Raw genomic sequence first — 25,224 nt, 5'->3', positions numbered from 1 at the left:
ATCCTTCTGCCTCTACCTCCCAAGTAGCTGGGACTACAGGAGCATGCCACCACATCTGGCTTGTTAATTGATTGATTGATTGATTGAGATGGGGTCCTGCTATGTTGCCGAAGCTATTCTTAAACTCCTGGGCTCAATGGATCCTCCTGCTTCAGTGTTCCAAAGGGCTGGGATGACAGGTGTGAGCCACCATGCCCAGCCTGCTTTTTAAAATATTTGTAAAATGTAACTAAATCTTGCCTGAAATTATATCTTTTTTTTTTTTTTTTTTTTTTTTGAGACGGAGTCTTGCTCTGTTGCCCAGGCTGGAGTGTAGTGGCCGGATCTCAGCTCACTGCTAGCTCCGCCTCCTGCGTTTACGCCATTCTCTTGCCTCAGCCTCCCAAGTAGCTGGGACTACAGGCGCCCGCCACCTTGCCCAGCTAGTTTTTTGTATTTTTTTTTAGTAGAGATGGGGTTTCACCGTGTTAGCCAGGATGGTCTCGATCTCCTGATCTCGTGATCCGCCCGTCTCAATCTCCCAAAGTGCTGAGATTACAGGCTTGAGCCACCGCGCCCAGCCACAAATATCATTATTATACTAAATTATTTTTCAGTATAGAAAGTTTAATAATAATGGCAGCTGATATTTTATATGAAGACCACTAAAGCTCTGGCCAAAAGAAAACACTTTTAAGTCTGACAGTAAATCCCTTTAGAAGCTACTTAGCATCTCATAATGTTGGTCCCTGGGTTCATTCTCAATTTAAAGGGAGTTAAAACTTAATGACTAACATACCAGTTAGGTCTTCAGATGGTCTCTACAAAGTTTTAAATATTCCTATATCATGAGCACTGCTTCCACTTATATCTTTTTTGGCTAAACAAACTAGTTCTATGCCTAATATCATCTTCCAACTAGCCAGAGGTTTAACTAGAAAATCCTGCCATAGGAGAGAAGCAGGATACATGTAGCTGCACACAGATTAAAATTTTGCTCCTTCCTTTAGATGTGTAATATTATTACTGGATACTGCCATATGTGGAAGGAAAAAAATACCTCCAAATCAAAAGGCAGAATTCCCTCTGAGCGGGTTTAGAGTAGAGGAATAAAAACACTTGGGTTTTACAACATTGAGAGGAGGCAGAAGCGAGCAGGGGGTTTGGATCAGAAAGAACTGTGTCTGAGCAAGTTTTTCCTGGAGAAAATGAAAACATTGTTCTAAGAATATTTCAAGAAGGAAAATGTCTCTTATTCAACATGGAACTGATTCAGCCTGTGTTGAACAAACAAACTTCCGTGGCCGATGATCCGGACACTGGGTGAAGATGATAATCCCTTCAGGTATGATAACCCAGAAACTCTAGAAGCTGGAGCCAGCACAGGGTGTGCCTGACGGGCAGTCTCCCCAAGTCAAGCTGAGCTAGAGGCTGGGCATGTTCCGTGTGTTTCCTTTGTAGAGTTCCTGGTATGCCACGCACACTAGGTAAATATTAAAGAACTTTCTTCTGCCTGGCTTCATTACCCAAGGACACTGTGACCTTAAGAAGTTCTTATCAATGGAGAGCAAATATAAAAACAGCAAGAAGTTTGCCCTAAAGTACAGCCAGAAGGTTCACTAGGTAAAAACTGGGAATCTCGATTTCTTCAGGGTGCCAGGATGCCCCTTTAGCACCCAGAATATATCTCCAGGAATGACTTCTCATCACCCCACCATTTTCTCACTTTTGCTAAACTGACTCAAAAGGAGGTGGCTCCCTTGTGCCCCTTCACCCCTGCCATGGCTCTTAGAAAAAAATCCAGCATTCCCGATAAGAAGTAACCAAAACAACGAGATCGTTTGAATTCCACTGAGACCAATTCATCATGCAGTGTAAAAAAAAAAAAGAATCCTTCACATTCTCCAAGTTAAATAATCAGAATGATAACATAGACTTTAAGAGAGAGAGACAGAGACAGAGACAGAGACAGAGAGAGACAGAGAGACGCACAAAGTCAACTGGAATTTGTGAGCTGAGGCAAGAGTGACTTTAAAAAAATCATCTTCAACTCACTTAAAGATGGGTAGTGGTGATGGTCGCACAACAATGTGAATGTGCTTAATGCCACTAAGTTATACACTTAAAATGGTTAAAATGGTCAATTTAATGTTATGTATACTTTACTGCAATTTTTTTAAAGGGAAAAAAATCACCTTAGAACTCTTCAAGCAAGTCCCTCCCCCATCCCCATCCACAGTGGAGGACAAATGGGTTGAGATTGTTGTGATATAGTTTCTCATTTGAGGGAGGGCTACTGAACTTGGAGGAAAGCAGCCCTCTCGTCACCAACTGCCTGAATCTTAACCCCCCAGCTGGGTCTGGAGAAAACATATTCATCGTGAGAACCTGCACACCAAATCCCTGACTCACCTTTGACTTTGGATCGCTCAATCAACAGAATAGGGAGATAACCTTAAGATCTGGAGAGGGGTAATGCAGGATCCCTCTGCAGGGATGCCAATAGCATTTTAAAATAAAACCCAAATTACAGAAGAAATCATGGAAAAGCTGGGGGTGGATTCCCAAAGGTGTACATTACTGGAAAAAACACACATACAAACAAAATAAGAATCACTATAAGAGTATATGGAGATTTGTGGATGTTTAGGAAATATATAAAAGTGGACAGCAGAAAACGAGGGGATGCAGTTTTTTAAGCAACAAAGAGGCTTCATCTCCAAATTTCACATTAATACATAAAGTAAAACACAAACCACTCTACTTTTTTTTGGTGTTTAAATATAATCTTCAAACCAGAAAAACTCTCAGTCTGCTAACGGTTACTAAAAATCAAATTCTGAAGCTATGGCCACTTTTTAGGAAATTCAAAATTACCAGAAATGAACAGCTGTGGTTTTGCTAAACAAAGAAAACCTTTCCACAAAATGTCAACATCTAACTCATACCTTGATGGCATTTCACTCAATGAGAGTGAAAAAGTAAACATTTTCTGAAATGAGGGTGGTTTTCTTTGGCTAGACAACAGCCACATGGTGGTTATCTTCTCTTCTAGTTTTACAATAAGGAAAGATGGGCACTGACTTATTTGCTTTGGTTTGACAGATGATGGTCAAGCGTAGCTTTGAGATTATATCCTCATTACCCTTTATGAAGGAAAACAAAGTACGATCCATTTTCCTTGCAGAAAAGTCTTCCCCTTTCTTGCCCAGGAGATTTTTTAAAGCCATTACCTCCTTGCCCTCTAAAAGATAAATAAAAATAAAACAAAATGGGTACTAGGTAGCAATAGCTTCCTGAGACAAGTTTGAAAATCTAAACTCAAGGCTAATAAGATGTTCAAAGTTCAGTAGCATCTACTGAAAAAAAGTACATTAATGCTACCTTTTATATTTTTACTTCCAGACAGAATACATAATGGCGTAAACATATGATATTCTAGACTGTCTATTCAGGTAAATGTTAGGAAGTGCTGGATGGGCATAAAAGACTTAATTGCCTGCTAACACTGCTCTTAACATCTAGTCTATTCTGATAGACTGGGGTCATTTGAAAGGAAATGAAGAGTTTACAACATAATTTGGTTTTTCACATTTCTTTTTTAAAGACTTCTGATCCTGAAGAGAAACATGGTCAGATACGGATTCTGAGGGCCAGTTGCAGTGGCTCACGCCTGCAATCCCAACAGTTTGGGAGGCTAAGGCAGGAGAATCTCATGAGCCCAGCCTAGGCAACATAGTAAGACCCCATCTCTCCAAAATAAAAATAAAAATTAGCTGGGCATGGTGGCACAAACCTGTAGTCTTAGCTACTCAGGAGGCTGAGTCTTAGCTACTCGAGAGGATTGCTTGAGCCCAGGAGTTCGAGGTTACAATGAGCTGTGATCTGTGTTCCAGCCTGGCTGACAGAGCAAGATCCTGTCTCTAAAACAAACAAACAAACAAACTAAAACAGATGGTCTATATGGTCTATGATGTACTAGAGGCCTGGACAAAGGATCACTTGACTTTGCAAGGTTCAGTGTATACTCCAGAAATGAAATAACTGCCCTTCTTCATTCTGTTATCAGGAAATTATAAACATATACAAGCTTTCCTAAATGTTGAATGGTTATAGAAGTGTTCTTGTTAATTGCATATCCTAATTCACTTAGTAAAATTTTCCAAATATGACTAATTTTCAAAATTAGATTAGGAAATATACTAGAAATCAAACTATATTGAGCATTATTTATGTTACTGATAATACATAACAATAACAATTACGATTATAATAATATCAGTCACCACTTATTTATTTATTTATTTATTTTTGAGATGGAGTTTCACTCTTGTCTCTCAGGCTGGAGTGCAATGGCGTGATCTTGGCTCACTGCAACCTCCACCTCCCATGTTCAAGTGATTCTCCTGCCTCAGCCTCCCAAGTAGCTGAGATTACAGGCGCCCACTACCATACCCGACTAATTTTTGTATTTTTAGTAGAGATGGGGTTTTACCATGTTGGCCAGGCTGGTCTTGACCTCCTGACCTCAGGTGATCTGCCCACCTCAGCCTCCCAAAGCACTGGGATTACAGAAGTGAGCCACAGTGCCCAGCCGATATCAGCCACCATTTAGTAAATGCTTGCTCTATATTAGTATTTCTCAATTTTGAGCAAGCATCAGAACTACCTAGAGGGGCCTGGTGCAGTGGCTCATGCCTGTAATCCCAGCAGTTTGGGAGGCCAAGGCAGGTGGATCACTTGAGGTCAGGAGTTTGAGACCAGCCTGGCCAACATGGCAAAACCCCGCCTTTACTAAAAAAAAAAAAAAAAAAAAAAAAAAAAAATTAGCTGGGCATGGTGGCACACACCTATAAGCCCAGCTACTCGGGAGGCTGAGGCAAGGAAATTGCTTGAACTTGCAAGCCAGAGGTTGCAGTGAGCCGAGATACACCACTGCACTCTAGCCTGGGCAACAGTGTGAGACTCCATCTCAAAAATTAAAAAAATGACTACCTAGAGGAATGATTACAACTCAGATTGTCAGATTGCTAGGCGCCACCACTGAATTTCTATTTAAAACTGGTCAAATACACATAAGAATGATCATCTGAACTATTTTAAGTGTACAGTTCAGTAGTGTTAAGTACGTTGCCATTGTTATACAACCACCACAACTATTTATCCACAGAACTCTTTCCATCTTGCAAAACTGAAACTCTGTACCCATTAAAAAATAACTCCCATTTCTCCAAACCTCTTGCCCCTGGCAACCACCATACTATTTTCTGTCTCTATAAGTTTGACTACTCTAGGTACCTCATGTAAATGGAATCACGTAGTTGTGTGTGTGTGAAGCTGGCTTATTTCACTTAGTATAATGTCCTCGAGGGTCGTTTATGAACCTTGTGTCATGTAGCATGTGTCAAAATTTGACTCCTTATTAGGGCTCAGTAATATTCCATTGTATATATGTGTCACATTTTGTTTATCCATTCATCCACTGATGGACACTGGGGCTGCTTTTGTCATTTGGCTATTGAGAATAACGTTATGAACATGGGTGGACAGATGTCTCTTTGAGACTCTGCTTTCAGTTTTTTGGGGTGTATACCTAGAAATAGAATCCTGGATCATATGGTAATCCTACCTTTAATTTTTTGAGTCATACTCATACTGTTTTTCCTACCGTTGCACCATTTTATATTCCTACCAACAGTGTACAAGCATTCCAATTTCTCCATATCCTTGCCAACACTTGTTATTTTCTTGTTTTTGATAGTGGTTTTGATTTAAATTTCCCAGATGATTAGTGACGTTGAGCATCTTTTCATGTGCTTATTGGCCATTTGTATATCTCCTTTAGAAAAATGTCAGCTCAAGTCCTTTGCTCATTTTTTAATCAGATTGCTTGTTTTGTTGTTGTTGTTGAGTTTTGGAGTTCTTTATATATTCTGGATATTAACACTTTGTCAGACATCTTATTTGCAAGTATTTTCTCCTATACTCCTAAGTTTTATTTGGGACCTGAGATTTGCATTTCTAACAAGCTCCCAGGTAATGCTGCTGGTCCAGGGCCCAAGATTTTAAAACCACTGTTTTCCAAAGCAAGTGTTCAGCACTTTCCATGTATTAACTCACCCGAGCCTCATATTATCATTTTGTTTTACCAAGGCAGAAATGGATTCTCAAAGAGATGAGGTAACTTGCTCAAGGTTATTCCAGTAAGTGGTAAAGCAGGGGATTTCCCCCAGGCCTTCTGACCTGACACTGTGCTATGCGATGCGATGCGATGCGATGCGATGCGATGCGATGCGATGCGATGCGATGCGATGCTATACCATCTCTGTCCAGTCAATCAAATCAGCTTTCCAGAGAGTATAATCTAATGACCAGGCCAATGGACTGAGAGAACAACAGGTGATGCTTTGCAAGCTCTGCCTCTTTTTCTTTAAATCAGAACTCAAATACCAGCCCCCTTTTCTTGAATGTTGCATTCTGGCTTCATTAAGATGAGTTTATTGAGTAAAAGGAATCTGCTCTAAGGTAATGGGGAAAATGGTAGTGAGGGGAGAGAGACAGGGTGGGGGACACTTGCCAAAGTGAAGCTGGACCAGGCTCACTGATGAACGAATGCCCTCACTCGAGAGCTAAAAACTGAGCTTTGGTAGACTAGGCAAGTGTTGTGCCTTCTTCCCAAGGTTGTGTATGTTTGGACATTTCCTCAATAGCAGCTCTATTCAGTCAGGTCCACAACCATCCCATATGAGGCTTTTCTTTGTGTGCAGGAGGAGAAGGCATCCCTCAGCCTATGTAGTCAGCCTCACAGATGCCTGGCCAGGCCAGTGAAGTAGGGGTGGGTTGCAGGCCCCTGGTGCTACCTAACAGGGCACTGTTTTGGAGTGAACAGCCTGCACAGCTAGAGGTTAAAGCAAGATGAAATGAAGTATGTCATCAGTACTCTTGCTATATTTTAACAACCTTCATAAAGGTTAATGCTACTATTGGTTAAAAGGGCTTGGGAATATATAAGGTCTCCCAATTACTCATGTCCATGGATTACCAAGGGCTGGTGGCAACCATGCCCTATGGGTAAAAACAATTCATGGTTTTGTGATGCCCACATAGTGACTTATTCTGATGTAAAGACAGCTATTTAAAGTGTGCCTTGAAACTCCGTCCTTTATTAACCATGAGAAAAAAAAATTCACCCCTCATAGAAACCACCAACAGCATTATTGCAGAACCTGTTGCTTTTGTGTTAGACTTTACAGCTGCAAACTGAAACCTGGTGGTTTGTGGTCAGTAATAAATAGAAAATGTGGAGGTCCCTGGATGAAGACATGAATTTTTATTTGTCTTCAGATATTGACATTCCCCAGAGCCACCATAACAAAAACAGAATTAAGATGCAAAAGGAATTCAAGACTTGCCTTTGCTATCCCAAGTCTGGGAATCTTTTCAAATTTAAATGAATATCTGTCAAACTAATTAAGAGAAGATGCAATGCTCTTGTTCTGTGCTCATTAGAGAGCAACTTACTGGTCATAAATTCCTCAGGGTGTGGGAGTGAATAGGTCTCTACCCTCTAGCTTAAGATTCTTGGCTTTGTTTATTTCCAGTTCAGTCTGTTCATCTCCTAGACCCAGAAGGACCACAAAACATGTACTAAATTAAGCTTTAATTCCATAAAACAAAAATAGATCAGATTTTGATATGTTGCAACTGATGCTTTTAGTCAATAAAACTGGAGGAAATGATGAGTATTTGTTTGTATTTGAATGGCATCTTTTTTTCACAAGATGCTTTATATTCCTGATCACACTGCAAATCTCAAATGTTTCACACACACACATATAAATATTACACACACTCACACACGTGCACACACACACATTTTTGAACACATTGCCATTTTTGAAGATTTTGAAATTGAGGTAGAGTAAGCTGATTTGGTAAAAAAATATGCAAATTGTCAGAGTCAGAGTAGAGTTTAACATACCAAGACCACTATCTGCAAGCTGCTACGGCATTTTTTGGACTCCTGCCAGCTACCCAGTACAATACTACATATGTAATTTAATGTATAATGCATGTAATTTATACTCCCAAGAACTCTAGAGGTAAAAGTTTTTACTCCCATTTTATTTATTTATGTACGTATGTATGTATTTAGTTTTTGACAGGGAGTCTTGCTCTAGTGTAGTGCTAGTCTTGCTCCAAGCTGTAGTGCAGTGGTGTGATCTCGGCTCACTGCAACCTCTGCCTCCAGGGTTCAAGCGATTGTCCTGCCTCAGCCTCCCAAGTAGCTGAGATTACAGGCACCTGCCACCAGGCCCAGCTGATTTTTGTATTTTAGTAAAAATGGGATTTCACTATGTTGGTCTCGAAATTCTGGCCTCAAATGATCCACCCACCTCCCAAAGTGCTGGGATTACAGGTGTGAGCCACTGTGCCCAGCCTTTACTACCATTTTACAGATACAAAAACTGACATTCAGAGTAGCTAACGTGCAACACACTGGTAAGCAGCAGTTGGTAGTAAGCATAACACTTAAAAATATTTGTTTGTTTAAAATACATAGTATTCGTTGGCTCACACCTGTAATCCCAGCACTTTGGGAGGCCGAGGCGGGCAGATCACAAGGGCAAGAGATCAAGACCATCCTGGTCAACTTGGTGAAACCCCGTCTCTACTAAAAATACAAAACTTAGTTGGGCGTGGTGGCGGGCGCCTGTAATCCCAGCTACTCAGGAGGCTGAGGCAGGAGAATCGCTGGAACCCAGGAGGCGGAGGTTGCAGTGAGCCAAGATTGCGCCAATGCACTCCTGCCTGGCGACAGAGAGAGACTCTGTCTCAAAAAAAACTATATATATATGTGTGTGTGTGTGTATATGTGTATAAATATGTATATATGTGTATATATGTATATATGTGTGTGTATATAGAGAGAGAGAATATTGTGCCTTTAACACATTTTCAGAACTATGAAATGATAAAGAGTGATTCTGTATCAAAAGTATTATTATAGAATTAAATTTAACTGTAGCTATTAGAATTTTTACCAAGTGTCTTTAAAGTCACATTTTAGAAAACAAGGATTTTTCCCATCTATTTAAAAGCACACATCTTTTCATTTTGTTTTTGTTTTTGTTTTTGCTCTGGGATTTGTGCCACTGAAAAAATATTTTCCCCCTCTTCAGCAACTTAATTAGGTTTTTCCCTTTGTTGTCACTTAGCTAAGTTACATAGTTCTCTCAACAACTAAGCAATTCTATTTGACCATTTCTTTATAGTTTCCTTTTGCTATTTATTTCTTAAATAGGATTATTTTAATTTCTGCTTACCTAAGTTTGAGGAACGAGTCATACCTGCCTGTTCTCTGACAGTTTAAGGGGATACAGAATGGGATGTGTTGAGGCTAAAAGGCATGCCAAATTCAAATCTAATTTATAGTGCTCATTATTTTTCAACTTTTCTTAGAATTTTTATAATGAGAACTATTCTCTCCCACTAGAATGCAATAAAATGGTGCCTCGATATCTCTCTGCCGGGCTGTATGTCATTTAGTTATTTCCTGGATAAATCCTGGCTGTTGATTTCTCCACTTGTTTTTAATTAAAGTTCACTCTGATGATGCTGTCATGGCCATGACTCCACTGCTGCACCGACACCATTGAAGTCATCATGAAATAGGGCTGACTGATCTTCCTACAACAAATCTTTCCACACGTACACTCATACTGATGCTTTTACCAGCATGGGGGCATTACTTTTCAAGCCTGCATTTGAGCTGTATAAGAGGTATTTAAATCCAAATCAGTTAATGTTTATTAGTAATGCTTCGTTCAGCACTATATCAAAGGTGCATGTACCTTGACCCTTGAGGAATTCAATCCAGGGAAATATATTAGATTGATTTTTGGCATTTTAGAGACAAAATGTACCCTAGAGATAAACTAGTTCACATTTTTGGTTTTATAGACAAGTAACTCCCTAGCCTTATATAGTCTGGTAATTGTTTACTTACTACAAATTCAATCTAAAATCAACAGAATAAATTCCTAGAAATCTTATTCTGAATGCAAGGTCACTTTTGTCTTATAAAACTTACTATTTTAGTGTTTCAAAATCCCTACTATTTCTCTTTCCTATACTGCCTTAGATGGTTATTATTTCAAAAGTTTCAGACATTGTCTAACAATTACCAACATCAATGCTTAAAAAAATGATTTCTAATATTTTCTTGGTATCCTTTAGGTGGATGGTTCCCATTTGAACATTTTAATGAGGACATTCAAACTTTCAAGAGATCATTTTGATCAAGCACCTTTGCTCACCAGAATAACACACAGACAACTTAGATACCACCCTAAATTTAGTTGAGCTCAAAAGTAATCATGTGTCTTTATGTAGGAGAGCAGGTGAGACATGTTCTAGAAAATAAATTGAAAACCCAAAGCTGCAAAACCTTCTTTACCTGTTTGTGTACAGCATTTTGATCCTATCATGCATTAGGAACAATAAATATTACACAACATGTCAGCAACTTGGCATAAATATAGCCAGACCATATTTGATATCAACATCTTTTAAAGTACAATCAACCAATAGCCCCCAAGAATTACAACAGGCTAAAAGAGTTGAAAGCATCCTCTTCTAAGGCAGCCAGAGGCTCCAATTCTAATATACGTCCTCTGCTGCCTGAAGACTGAGATGCTCTAGAGGCTTAAGAATACAATATGCAGCCAGGCGCAGTGGCTGCAATTCCAGTACTTTGGGAGGCTGAGGTGGGTGGATCATGAGGTCAGGAGTTCGAGACCAGCCTGGTCAACATAGTGAAACCCCATCTCTACTAAGAGATGGGGTGGCAGGTGCCTGTAATCCCAACTACTCGGGAGGCTGAGGCAGGAGAATCACTTGAACCAGTGGGGCAGAGGTTGCAGTTAGCTGAGATCATGCCACTGCACTCCGCCTGGGAGACAGTGCAAGACTCCATCTCAAAAAAAAAAAAAGAATACAAGATGCTTGTTCTCACTCATATGTGGGAGTTGAACAATGAGAACACATGGACACAGGGAGGGGAACATCACACACTGGGGCCTGTTGCGGGGTTGGGGGCTTGGGGAGGGATAGTGTTAGGAGAAATACCTAATGTAAATGACGAGTTGATGGGTGCAGCAAACCAACATGGTACATGTATACCTATGTAACAAACCTGCATGTGCACATGTGGTGCACATGTGCCCTAGAACTTAAAGTATTTAAAAAAAAAACTTATTCCATTTTGGTGGTCTTATTCCATTATTTCATATGGTCATACCGCATAGAAAGTCAGAGGCTTTGCTCATATAAATCAATCAATAAATGTCCTGTTAGTTGTAAAGTATGGTTTTTGTTGTTGTTGTTTGTGTTTTTTGTTTTTTGGTTTCTTTTTGAGACAAAGTCTCATTCTCTCGCCCAGGCTGGAGTGCAGTGGAGCAATCTTGGCTCACTGCAACCTCCACCTCCCGGGTTCAAGTGATTCTCCTGCCTCAGCCTCCCAAGTAGCTGGGACTACAGGTGCGTGCGACCACACCCAGCTAATTTTTTGTATTTTTAGTAGAGATGGGTTTCACCGTGTTAGCCAGGATGGTTTCAATCTCCTGACTCATGATCTGCTCTCCTTGGCCTTCCAAAGTGCTGGGATTACAGGTGTGAGCCACCGCGCCCCGCCAAGTATGTGTGTTTAAAAGATAACTATCTCAAGGAACATGTGGAATCACAATTAGGTGCGTTTATACCACATTACACTTGGGCAAGCTGCAATGACTCTATCCATCAGTCCATCTTTAGTACAAATACAGGAAATAAAATACAACGCCACAACAATGATGACAATAAAAATAATGTATCTTGAGCATTTACTATGTGCTAGTTACATGCACAACTCATTCTTATAATCACCTTCTAACAAAAATACTATGACTGTTCTCCTCATTTGAAGATAAGGAAACTGAGGTATAAGGAGGGAAGTGATCTGTCTAAGGTTGCACAGTCACAGAGTGTCAGTGGCAGAGCCAGGATTTTAATACAAGCAGTCTGGCTCCAGGGTCCACCATACTAACTCTTCTGTCATATTTGTATAGTGAGTTCCACTGAAGTATCTGGAGATACATTCACATTTATCATAATGAAAAGTAATTTGTTTTCCTAGAGGCTGGACCAAGAGAGATCCAATTTAACACCAACCTATTTCATATAATGAAGTTTATTTATTGTAATTAAATTTAATTTTGCCTACTATATATCAATATATTGCCACTAGTAAGCCCCAGAACTGGGTAATCTTTCCAGATAAAGCAAAAGCATTCTAAGGGGAAAAAAAAAAAAACAAGAAAATTAACATAAGGCTGTATCATTTATTATAAATTTCTATATTTTAACAGTTTTCAATAGACAAATACATAGAAAAATGTATATTTAACTTTATATGTTGTAAGATATAAATACATAAAATCTAGGAGAGAAATCCTTTGCCCAACATTTCTTTTTCCTATAGGTGATGACCTACAGGACTTTGTAATTTTTTTTAGTTATTCTTAAAATCATTTGAGTTTTCTTTGTATTAGGAGCAGTACTTTTCATAAGGATTGGGATGGTAAGTACTCAATAAATAGTTCATAAAATAAGTCAAGGAAAACAGAGGAGAAAGATTGAAAGGAACATTCTGTAATTGCTCCTGGATGGCTTCACGCTTGGCAAGTATTTGAAAAGCCAACTTTCCCTTTCCTTGAAGGGGAGTGTTGAAATGTGAAGACATTTCCTCAACCAACTTCTTTCTTTCTTCAGCTCTCTTTATCACCACAAAACAGCTGTGTGTCCACAGGGTGCTGAACCAATCAGCTGAGAAGTGAACCCTTGAATCAACCTGGTTGTTCTTTTTTTGCACCTACAATCTTTCAAGCACCTGGCCTGAAGACTTTGGGGACTGAATTGTCTGACAATTTGAGAGCTATATATGAAGAAGATAGTCCAGACTAAACCTATAAGAAAGTAGAAGAGTAAGGCTGGGCATGGTGGCTCACACCTGTAATCCCAGCACTTTGGGAGGCCAAGGTGAATGGATCACCTGAGGTCAGGAGTTGGAGACCAGCCTGGCCACCAACATAGTGAAATCCTGTCCCTACTAAAAGTACAAAAAATTATCTGGGCCTGGTGGCACACCTGTAGTCCCGGCTACTCGGGAGGCTGATGCAGGAGAATCGCTTGAACCTGGGAGGCTAAGGTTGCAGTGAGCCAAGATCATGCCACTGCACTCCAGCCTGGGCGATAAATAAATAAAAAAGAAAGTAGAGGAGTACATTTTCCTTACATAACCTGAAGAAAATAATTTGAATGAACAGGATGGCTAATTTCTTGCTGAAAGAGACAGTCCAGCGGTAGAAGCTCCTAACAGCTGTTATTTTACTCAGTGTTTCTCAGCCTTGGCACTACTGAGAACTGGGGCCAGGTAATTCTTTACTGGGGGACCTTTCCTGTGTATTGCAGGATTTTGGCAACATCGCTGACCTCTACCCGCTAGATGCTAGTAGCATGACCCCCTCCCCACACCACACACAGTTGTGACTATCAAAAATGTTTCCAGATATTGTTAAATGTCCCCTGGAGGGAAATAGCCTCTAGCTGAGAACCACTGATGTACATTTTTAACCACCACCAAATTTTATGTCCCTTTTACAGCAAACTATGGGTGGCTAATTTTAAACACTCTGAAAACTTCTCTTCCTTCTCAAAGGCATGGGATAACGCAAAAGTAATTGTGGCTTTTACCGTTAAAGTAATTGCAAAAACTGAGATTACTTTTGCACCAACCTTATAGATTTTAGAGTAGTATAAAAATACAGACTTTCCACTTTTCCTAGTTCCTGATTCTGTTTCATTTTTGTGGTTGCTTCATGAGGATTCAGTGGCAATCAAAACCAGGAATACTTCAACACATATTTCTTATCTCAGGTATTCTTACAATATTAACTCCTGAATTCTCACCACTCCCTTTTCTACAGGTGAGATAAGAAAAATACTCGTTCGTTTTCAGTTACAATACAGTATAAAAATGCTGTTAATTTGTAAAAGCGTTTAATGGGAGTATTTATAAGAATTTCCATATTGCACCTATGGGCAATGAAAACTGGCAGCACCATCAGGAACATTCCAGAGCAATGACCAAAGTTACAGTCACCCGGTGTCTTATCAAGACCATTTCTTGATAAGAAAGTTGAAGTACATTTTCTTTAGGCGCTATTAGCTGCTGAAGCCATGGACTGGTAGTTAATTAATGTGCGTTGCTGAATTATTAATGTAATATCAAGTGTAGCTTCAGTGGCCTATTGTATCCTAGGAAAACACCTTGATCGTGTGAAAGCCGAAAGTACCACAGTTTTCTGCTTTCTTTCCAGTGATTTCTATAGTCTAATGGTATGCTTCTCTGTCCCAAGCATAATCAGCACAGTATCTCCAGATACGTCAGGAAGGAGCAAGCCATGTATATAACCTGCTCTTTGACTCACGTGGCATGGAACTCTTTCTCCTCAGGTTAACCCACAAAGAAGGCAATGTGATACATACAGCCAGCATCTAATAGATGCAGGCCCAAGGAATAATCAAAGGCTGCAAAAGCAACTCTTATTTATTTATTTATTTATTTTTTGAGACAGGGTCTCACTCGGTCACCCAGACTGGAGTACAGTGGCACAATCATGGCTCACTGCAGCCTTGACCTCCTGGGCTCAAGCCATCTTCCCACCTCAGCCTCCTGAGTAGCTGGGACTTACAGGTGTGTGCCACTACACGTGGCTAATTTTTTTTTAAATGTTTTTGTAGAGAAAGGGTCCACTACATTGTCCTGGGCTCATTGATCCTCCTACCTCGGCCTCCCAAAGTGCTGGGATTCCAGGTGTCGTATCTTTTCTTGATATCTGAACACTGGCATTAATAACAAGTACAGTAGCACCAACAAAGCTCATTTCCACAGCCACCACTCATGACCAGCATGTGGCCTGCAGATCCTATGCCAAGCACTCCACTTTCCTTGTCCCTTAACCCTCATAACAGCTCCATGAGGAAACCATATTTCCCTACATTTTACAGACAAGGTTCACAGAGATAAGTATTCTGCCCAAAGTGACAGATGGTGATGAACTAGGAATTCAAACCCAGAACCATTCAACTTCAAAGCCTGTGCTAGGACACCATCACGATAAGCACAGGGAGACAGAAAGAATGCTGCTGACATGTCCACCATCAGAAACAAAACAAAAAACTGCTTTCTCCAAAACAATGAGAAAGGGTCTAAGGTACTTGAGATTTATATTATTTTCATCTTGAAAGAAAGAATAAAGGAGATGAACTAGCTTTCTGCAGCTGGGCATTACTCTCCGACCTATCTTGACTGGGCAAACTATCCACTACAGGAGATTTTGCTGTACTTGAATGGGATCACAATGCAAAAGACCCTACAGTTTCCTTTCAGATCAATTACTCATTCTCTGAAGGGACACAACTCAGGATCAAGGGCTTTTTCCTCTGTCTCAAAAGCTACTACTGAAGCCTTCCTTTTAATCTTTAACCACTGTGATTATATAAAGAACATTTTTATTGTTATTATTCAACAGGTAACACCTCAGCACACACTATGGCAAAGTTTTTGGGTTTACTGATCTTTAATGGGATGTGATAATCTCCCGCTGAGCTGCTAAAGCTAAAACCCTAGGAGTCATCCTCCTCGCCTTGCTCCCCTGCACCCAAGCAGCCAGCCCATCACCAAGTCTACCTGCTGTACCTTCTGGATATTCAATGCATCACTTCCTTCCTTCCCCTCCCACAGCTGTCATTCAGGCCCTCATTATTTTTCACCTGTTCCAGCCTTTTCTCACTAGTTTACTTTCCTTTGGACTTAACATCTTCAAAACCACCTCCCAAAGAGCAGCCAGAGTCGTCTTTCGCAAGCACAAGTCTGATTTTGTCACTACTCTGCCTTTTAATTATTTATTAATGCCCCATCACCTTTCTGGGTTCTGTTCAAACTCATGAGCATCCTCACACATACTCTTTAGTCAAAGAATACTAAATACACTCAGACAGGGCTACCCCCTGCCCATGTGGCCCCTTGTCAAACCAGAAAAAGACACCTCCTCCAGGTGGATACAGCTACACCAGGGGGTGAAGCCCAGGCTGAACATTAGCCCCTGCTCCCCACTTCCTGGCCACCCCTATCCCATCCCCACCTTGTCTTTTAGCAGGTCACAAGTATGCCATCAGCCCTGCAGCCCTGACTTAAGGTTCTCTTTGAGTACCTCTCTGCCTTTGCATAAGCTACTTTGTCTAGCTAGAATGCTTTCACTCACTAAATTCATCTACCAAACACCTGTTCATCCTTCCAAAGATCAAAACAATCATCCTCCTGCAAGAAGCTTTCATCTTTTCTACGCTACCTGAAAAACTTCATTATAGCATGCCTGTTATAATCATAGATTTTCCTATCTACTTTCACCAGTAGATGCTGCATTCTCTGAAAGCAAGAACCTGGTCCTTCAGATTTGCATGCTCACAAAGCCTAGCACAGTGCCTGGGAGATTGTAGACAAATAGTTGCTAAATGCCAAACAAACAAATAAATGCTGACTTCCTGTCTTAGCCTTGTCACCCTGTTAGATGGGGGCCTTTTGCTTCCCCCACACCCAGCAATTTGGAGATTACACCATGGGATCTGCTTCCTCAAGTTACACAATCCCTACTCAAATGGCTAGAAGCCAGATCTCATTTAGCAATTATTTCATTAACCTATGATTAAGAAGAATAAACATCTTGGATTTCAGCTTCCTGTCCCCTCTCGGCAAGTTCACTAATAGATCTGTCACTGAACATTTTGTCCTTCACTGGATCCAACTCCTTTCTTTCATCTTCTCCTTCTCCCTGACTTGTTCTACTTAACAAGAGCCATCCAGCTGGAGGGTGGCTGTGTGGGAATTTGTGGGACTCTCTACTTTCACAAATGTTTATACCATTTTCATAACAAAATAGTAAAAATAAACATTTAAAAAAAATCTATCCATACTTCCTGAATGACAGTCTCAATGTCTCATATTTCCACCTTCCAAGGGATTTTTCTCATTAGTCCAACTGGCCTGCCCCGATGGCCACACTGATTTTGTTTATGACTTCACTCTGCTCTCCTAGTCACTTGCTCCTCAAATCCTTTACTAATTTCCCACTGATAGGAATCCACAATTCTCTTCTCCTATTTAAGTCAAGCCAAAAGGAATACAGCCACCAGATTTAAACTCCCTGTCAAAGGCACTTGTATATCTGAAATCAAGTCATTTTATTTATGAAAAAATGTACTTGTCAGTAGGGTGGTTTCTTTCGCTGAGTCGCTTTAGGAAAGACTTGGCAGATATTAAACCTTTTATCAGAGACAGAGGTTACTGTCTCTCCATTGCTATCTATTATAGGAGAACAGGTCCCGATCAAGTCCCAGTTGAAGGGGTGAGGCTAGACCAGCTCTTCCTCAGCTATAGGCAGAGCTGTTCGCATTGCTGCTGGTGCGACCTGGTGCTGGCGCGAGGCTGAGTTTATCAGGTGATAAGGCTCTAGAGCTGTGGGGCACATGGGGTAGAGTCCAGTGATGGCTCTGGGGTGAGCCAGGGCCACACACTAGTAGATGTGGGGGACAGAATCCCAGAAGCTTAGGAGAATGCTTCTGATGGGATTTTGTTATTGTTGCAAATGACACAGTGACCCACAGAGAAATTCAAGCAAAAATGGGAATTTCTTGGGAAGGCCAGGGATGGAGATGGCCTCAGGGACTGGAAATTATTGTCAGGTTCTTCCTTGGGAGAGGCAGCATCCATTGGAGTGTGTGTGTGTGTGTGTGTGTGTTTCTCTGTGCCTATATACCTACCTATATATCTAGACACAGTCATGCATTGCTGAACAATAGGGATATGTGACAAGAAATGCCCGATTAGGCAATTTCATCGTACAAACACCATAGACAGTATTTATACAAACCTAGATGTTATATACAACATCTTTTGCTTTTCTTTTTAGAGACAGGGTCTTGCTCTGTTGCCCAGGCTGGAGTACAGTGGTGTGATCATAGCTCACTGCAGCCTCTACCTCCCAGGCTCAAGCCATCCTCTTGCCTCTAACTCCCGAGTAGCTGGGATCATAGGCACAAGCCACCACACCTGGCTCTCTATTTTTTCATACGAAAATGTCCCAGCACATTACTGAATATCAAACATTTCGCCTACTTGATCTGCAGGGCCAGTATCAAGTACTGTGTATCACTTCTGTGTATGCTCCATTATCAGTTTACAGAACCACTGTCATGCATGGGGTCTGTCATCGACCCAAATGTTATTATGTGGTGCATGAAAGTATATAGATAGCCAGGCACAGTGGCTCACACCTGTAATCCCAGTACTTTGGGAGGCCGAGACGGGCAGATCATGAGGTCAGGAGATCAAGACCATCCTGGCTAACATGGTGAATAAAATACTACTCTCTATAATACACGTCTCTACTAAAATAAAAAAAAAAAAAAAAAAATTAGCCAGGCGTGGTGGCGGGCGCCTGTAGTCTCAGCTACTCGGGAGGCTGAGGCAGGAGAATGGCATGAACCCGGGAGGCGGAGCTTGCAGTGAGCCAAGATCGCGCCACTGCACTCCAGCCTGGGCGACAGAGCGAGGCTCCATCTTAAAAAAAAAAAATAAATAAATAATAAAAAAAAAAAAAAAAAAAAAGAAAGTATATAGAGAAAGCAAGGTGAAAAAAAAAAGACCTCACTTTTATCTTTGCAATAGGATTCAGTGTGTGTGCATGCAGGGGTAAAGTACACAGAAAACAACCACAGTGCAGAGAACTTCGGGTTTACCTTATCCCAGATTAACAACTGCAAGAGTTCTGCCTCCTCTTAGACTCCATGTACAAAAAGACAAAATACCAAAGAAATACTCCGATTCAGCTGGCTTAGACACTTGCTTATCTAAAACAGCCCTCATAATTGTTTACTCAGTGGTCACTGTTCCCTGTTTTACTCCATAAGGATAATTTTGATTTCATTGCAGCATCAGATAATGACATGCTCAGAAAGTCAGCTCCTTCATCACCCCAAGGGATTAACCATACTATTCATGGTAATCTGACTCCCTGCCAGTTACTAGTGTAGACAAGGATATAGGACATAAGCCTAACTAATGAGATCTGACTCGCAAAAAAAGAGAGTTTGCAGGAGGATATTTTAAAAAGTATTTCTCATTCTTGATGAAATACACAAAACTAGAACTCCTTCCCTTCTTTGGACAAGGCTCTGTGAGGACGTGATGCCTGGAGCTGCAGCAAACACCTTGCAACCATGAGGAACAAACGTAAGGAAGAAAATCATCATGATAAGGGTAGTAGAATGAAAATACAGACAAACCTGGAACTTTGATGACATCACTATGCCACTAAATTAACCCTGGCACCATGTCTTTCAGAAAGCCAGTCTACAGACAAAGCAATGGAACTGATGTTCAAAGTCAGCTGAAGTGAACAACTATGCAATCCAAAAAGAAAGTGAATAGCTGCCTACTTTCTAAATGATAATAAGAGTTAATGGTTACTGAGTTCCTATTACATGTCAGGCAGTGTTCCAAGTGCTTTATATGTATTATCTCACTTAAACTATACAACAACACAACAAGGTAGAAACTTTGATTATTCTCTACTTTTTAGTAAAGTAAATGAAGTTCAGAAATGTTAGGTAACTTACCCAAGGTCACAAATTCATCAATGCCAAGGTTGGAACTCACACACAGGCCTTCTGACTCTAAGAGTTTTTACCACTAGGTTAATGTTGAGGTGTTTCTGGCTTCCTACAGTTGGATTTCAAAAGCTTCCTTCATATCCTGATATCTTCGTCTCTTTTTATTTGAGCTGGTCTGAGTGAGTTTATGTTCATTGCACCCAAATGTTCCCTTAGACACTGGCATTGTCAAGATTCAGGCTTCCTTTCTCTACTCCATAACAAATCTGTGAGTCTCAATGTCCATTTGTTAAATGCACCAAATCCAGATCACACAGTAAAGCCCTGATTTAGTGGAACTCATGGCATTCCAATGGTTCCCTGTTCCCTCCCCAATTGTCACATAGTAGGTGTCTGACATCAGGGTCCTTTGGAGCTACACTTCCAGTGCAATGTGATTTATTAATTAAACTATGAATGAGTACCTAATAAGGGATGAAATTGTTGACACTGGTTCAAACACTGTAATTGTCCCATGATGTCCTCACCTCTAATTTTATGTTTTTTAACTTTTCAAAGTTAAAGTTTTTATGTAAATGACATCCTGCGATTACATACATCTCTGTGACTCTCGAGACTAGGAAGGCATTTCTATGGCCTTACTATTGTTTATTCATGTCACACCCTCACTCCCTCACTCGGTCAACAAATATTTGAGTATCTGCATGCACCAGGCACTACACGAGGCACTGGTATCAATAGGTTATGTTCTCTGCCCTCACAGAGGGCAATAAAATGTAATAATACGCCATATCAGTTTTCCCTCTAAATCAACAGGAGAGCTAAAACAAATAAAAAGAGCACATAGGATTAGACATTTTGTGGATGAGAAATCCAGTGTAGCAGCTAAAAGCAGACTCTGTTGACCGATGACCTGGGTTCAAGTCCCTGCCACTGTGTGACTTTGGATTAGTTCCCTGTATCTCAATTGTTTAACCTGGTAAATGGGGACAAAAACTGTAGCTCTGTCATTGGGTTAAGAGAGATAGCATTTTTGCAAATCACTGAGAATGTAATAAGCACTACAGAAACATTTTTCCAAAAGAAAAAAAGAGCTCCAGTCCACTCTACCCACTGATCATAACCGAGCAACCTGGCAGCCAGCAGTAGTGATGTGACAACACTGGAAACTACAAACAGGAACACAGTATCATCAGTGTTGGGAACTGGGGTTCCGGGCACCAGGACCAGGGTGACACTGCAGGAAAATGACTCCTCTAGCCACTGCCCCTAAGTGAAATAGGGCTTCTACAATCAGTTGCTTCTGGCTCTCAGAATTCCCAAACTAAGGCGTCAGTTAAAGAGAATTTAAGGTGACTTTTCCTGAATAATTTGGTTTTTAATAAGCAGATCTTGGAAGGATGAAGCAGAAGCACAAATTTGGAAGGGATCTTAGAAGTCAAGCTCTCACCCAAATTTTTAAAAAGAGTTTACATTGCTTAATAATTAGAGGAATGCCATAAAGATTACTGATTTACAACTAAAAATATACAACATATGTCATCAAAAATAGTGGAACTCATGAAGCCAGAAGATTAGAACTTGACCAACTAAATAAATAACAGGGCCAGTCATCATGGGTGGTTTTATCATTCTTTCAGATTTATATTAAATTATATCATCCATGTTCTTTACTGTCTTTGGGTTGAAGAGGTAAAAACATGGTACCTTTCTGGGTCATTAATTACATGATCTCTGGTAGGATCCCAAATCCACTAAGGGTTATTTCTTAACTCCAAAGGGGTTCTTTTGGTATGTCATGTGGATAAACTCAAACCCCTCTGACTATTGACTGATTACTCAACCTCTCCTGAAATATTTCCAACGATGAAGGTGCACAGTTTTAGACAGATCTTTTCATTCATTGAGCATCTCTAGTTATCATCAATAATTCCTTTTGTTGCTCCCAAACTGCTTATGGTGGTTCTGGAGCAAGGATATCCCTGACTCTAAATGATGGTCTTCATATGCTTGGAGAAAAGGATTCCCTGACTTGTTCTAATTTCCTGAGCTAGTCATCACTCGACATGAGTTATGACCCAAGTCCCTCAGTTTCAAAGGAGGAGATCAACAGAATCTACACATTCAAAGGGGTGTCCAGGAAGAGCATTTTGAGAAAGGGTCCCTGAAGTGCCCTGAAAGGTAATCTTGCTTCTGGACTCTGGGGAGAAGAAAAGCACATTGACGCCTTATTTTCATTATATCTGCAATATGCTCCTCCCTACCTCGAATCCTGCCGCCTAGAAAAGGGAATTGATATCAAGACTCAAACATGAGTGCATTGTGAGATCATGCAAATTCAGTGGAATTCAACAAGACTTTTGTAGCTGAAATTGGAACCAAATGTCTCAAAATACACCTGTCCCTAGACAGCATGGACTTAGTACTTTCAAAATGGAAACAATGATTTAGCTTAATCAGGGCCAGTTTTTTAAAAGTAAGCTTTATTTCTCTGTAGGTGTGACAATATAGACTTGGAACCTTCTCAGCTGATAGAATTTAATATTTAAGAGGCCAAGGTTGGGAGTTTAATTCTCATAAAAAACAATTAACTTTGATCAAAACAAAGCTCTGTGCTGTGTGCTCACATCATTCCATCCTTAAATCCCAGACTACATAGTGGTAATAATAAATAAATGGATGACAGCTAACAAGTACAGAAGATTTTTTTGTGTGCTAGGCACTCTATGGAAGGCTTTGCACAAATTATTTCATTTAATGCTCACAACTGCTCTGTGAAGCAAGTTCTCCTAGGATTTATTCAGAGTAAAAGCTAACTGCCTCCCAGTGACCCACTCTGTCTCTCTGCCCCTGCCACATTCTGCTCCACCCACACTGGCCTCCCAGCTCTTTCCCAAACACATCTGCCCCAGGGCCTTTGCACATGCTCTTCTCTCTGTCAGCAGTGCTCCCCAGGTAACCTTCAAGGCTCATTTTCTCTTCTCTTTCAAGTTTTCCTTTAAATATCATCTTCTTAGCAGGTCCTTCCACCGCCCCCTAGAAAATTGCAATACCCTCTCTGCCATCATATGACATACTTCTCTGCTTTATGTATTTTCCATAGCAGTTATCATTTTCTAGCCTATAATACAATTGACGTATTTTTGTGTTATCTGACTTGTTACCTGTGTCACTTGACTAGAAATGTGTGCCAGAATTTTTGTCTACTTTTGTTCACAGTTCTAAACTTGGTACCTAGAAACCCACCTGATACACGGTAGGCACTTCATAAACATGTGGTGGTTATATTGTATATGGGAGGCAATACGCACAAAGAGGGTAAGAGTCAGGCCTTTTGCAGAAAGAAAAACCTCATTAGGAACCGTGTTTCAGAAACCAAACTTGAAGTACATATCCCTTTCCGGGTAGGTTGGCGCCATTACTAAGGGCAATGTAATAGATCTAAATAACTTGTAAATTGAGGTTGGCGCCATTACTAAGGGCAATGTATTACATTTGAATAATACATAAGTAGCAATACACACCACCAGTCAAGAATAAAAAGAAGTATTCCAAGTGTGTTCCATATTCTGGAATTATGTAACAATAGTCAAAAATCACTTGGAATATTTTGTGACTCTTCTGGGAAATTTTTTGTCACAAAACTTGAGGGAAATGTGCCAAACTAAAAAATGAAGGAGATCTAAAAGTTCTCATGAAAATGTTTTCCCAGGGTTGTGCCACAGCAAGAATGACAGCGTATAATACTTCTTTATAGATGCCATTCAGATTCAAGGATCTTTTCCCAAGTTCCTTTTAGGTGATTATATTTAACCTCCTTAACAATGCAGGAATCCAATTTGCAGATGAGGCACTGTGATCTGAGAGGCTGTGTGCCTTCCTGAAATAGCCCAGTAAGGGGTACAATGCAGAACAGAATAGAATTCTTTTGTCTCTATCTGGCATGCCTGCCCAGGCTTCATGTATTTATCATTTTACAGTGTCTTCTATCCTGAGGGAAAATCCTCAGTTTTTGTAAATGACTAACTTAATGTCTCATCAATGAAAAAATATAGAACTACAAATACTACTTTCTCTACCTCTTTTTCTGAGGTCGGCTGTTGCACAGATTCAAGAGATTCATACCGGAGGGCATACATCATCATAGTAAAATTAGTGTCTTTGTCTGAAGTTCATTTCACTAACTAAATAGCCAGGCGTATAAAGCTCACATTATTACAGAGGGGGAAAAATGCAGCTGCTGACAGGATCGCTAAGAGCAACAAACACCAGGAAAATCTCAAAAAACCACTTTTTTCTTAACCATATTTTTGCTGACTATTTTCTCCACAGCCTTGGAAACTTGTTTTCACCTCCATTCCTTTCCAAAAAAAGAATTTTACCCCGGGGGAGAAAAAAAAATTAAGACCTCAACACCAAGTACAAATTGCTCATTTAAAGAACAGGCATGAAGGATGTGGGGGCTTTTCTTCCTTAAAAGCTCATCACTCTGTAGAAAGAATCTGAATGCTGTCCTGATTCTTCTTGAGCAATGGAGCAGTTTTTTGGTTTTGTGTGAGTTAATTTTAATTAAAAAAAAAAAAAAAAAAAAAAGCACCATTCTTGAGAAGCTGTTGCTATGAGACTTCCTGGGCCACAACAGATGGCCACAAGAACAGTTCTCAGGCCTGAGCTCCGAGCTCTGAGGCCTCCACTCAGGCATACCATTAACATTCCTGAAATACCTTCGGAGGCAATGCAGGCCAGCCACCTTCAGACGGCTCACCCGCCGCTGGCCTCCCTGGTCAAGGGGCCAGGGTTGAAATTTGTTATAAATGAAATGATCGGGTCTTTCCAGGAAAAAGCCAGAGGTGAGAGGATGCTGTTCTCAATTTAGGCTTCAGGAAAACTTTACCAGCAACCCACTGGAGTTTTGAGTTGTTCAGGTGAGCACATGCCCAATTCATTTCATTGTTTTAATGCTCTTTCAGTCACAGAGTCATCTGGTTAAGAGAACCAGCATATTTTTGGCCTGAAGCATTTTAGTGCCCACAGAGAACTGCTCAGGGAAAGGTTTAAGGATCCCTGATTTCCCTTTTGACAGAAAGACAAAAACAAAAGGAAAACCGCATGGTATTTGAGGTTCTAATTTCTCACTAACTTCTTGGTAGTGTTGGAGAAATTCTTCCACTTCATTCTTTTTCTCTCTCTCTTCCAAACTAGGATAATGATATATGACCTACCTCAGATGGAAGAACTAGTGATCCACAATTAATAAACAACTGAGAAATAATTGCATAAATATCAGGTCACTAAGACCGGGCCTCCACTGCTGTGAGAGTAAAGATAAGGGAAGAACTTGGAGATTCCCTTCAGAGGCTGATTGCTGGGACCCCCGCCCCTGGAGGGCTGATGGGCAATGCTGAACACCGGGTTTAGTGGGCGGAGTCTACTGGTAGCTCTACTGCTTACTAGGGAGCTTTGGTACTTGGAAAA

General features: G+C 40.5%; 1 protein-coding gene and 1 long non-coding RNA gene across 8 annotated transcripts in view; one reads left to right on the top strand and one right to left on the bottom strand.

Moving 5' to 3' along the window:
* The window catches only part of SHROOM3 (shroom family member 3), a 350,091-nt gene that overhangs the window by 169,148 nt on the left and 155,719 nt on the right, over positions 1-25,224 (bottom strand). The window lies entirely within an intron of this gene.
* LOC126954879 (uncharacterized) overlaps positions 24,535-25,224 on the top strand; it is a 32,779-nt gene continuing 32,089 nt past the window's right edge. The window contains exon 1 of the long non-coding RNA XR_007725744.1: positions 24,535-24,674. This is a non-coding gene — a long non-coding RNA (uncharacterized LOC126954879). The remainder of the gene's footprint in view (positions 24,675-25,224) is intronic.

This window comes from Macaca thibetana, chromosome 5 (genome assembly GCF_024542745.1).
Source record: "Macaca thibetana thibetana isolate TM-01 chromosome 5, ASM2454274v1, whole genome shotgun sequence".
In the NCBI taxonomy this organism is placed as follows: Eukaryota; Metazoa; Chordata; class Mammalia; order Primates; family Cercopithecidae; genus Macaca; species Macaca thibetana.
Note: the sequence above shows the minus strand (reverse complement) of the source record. Positions and strands in the feature narration are given on the sequence as shown.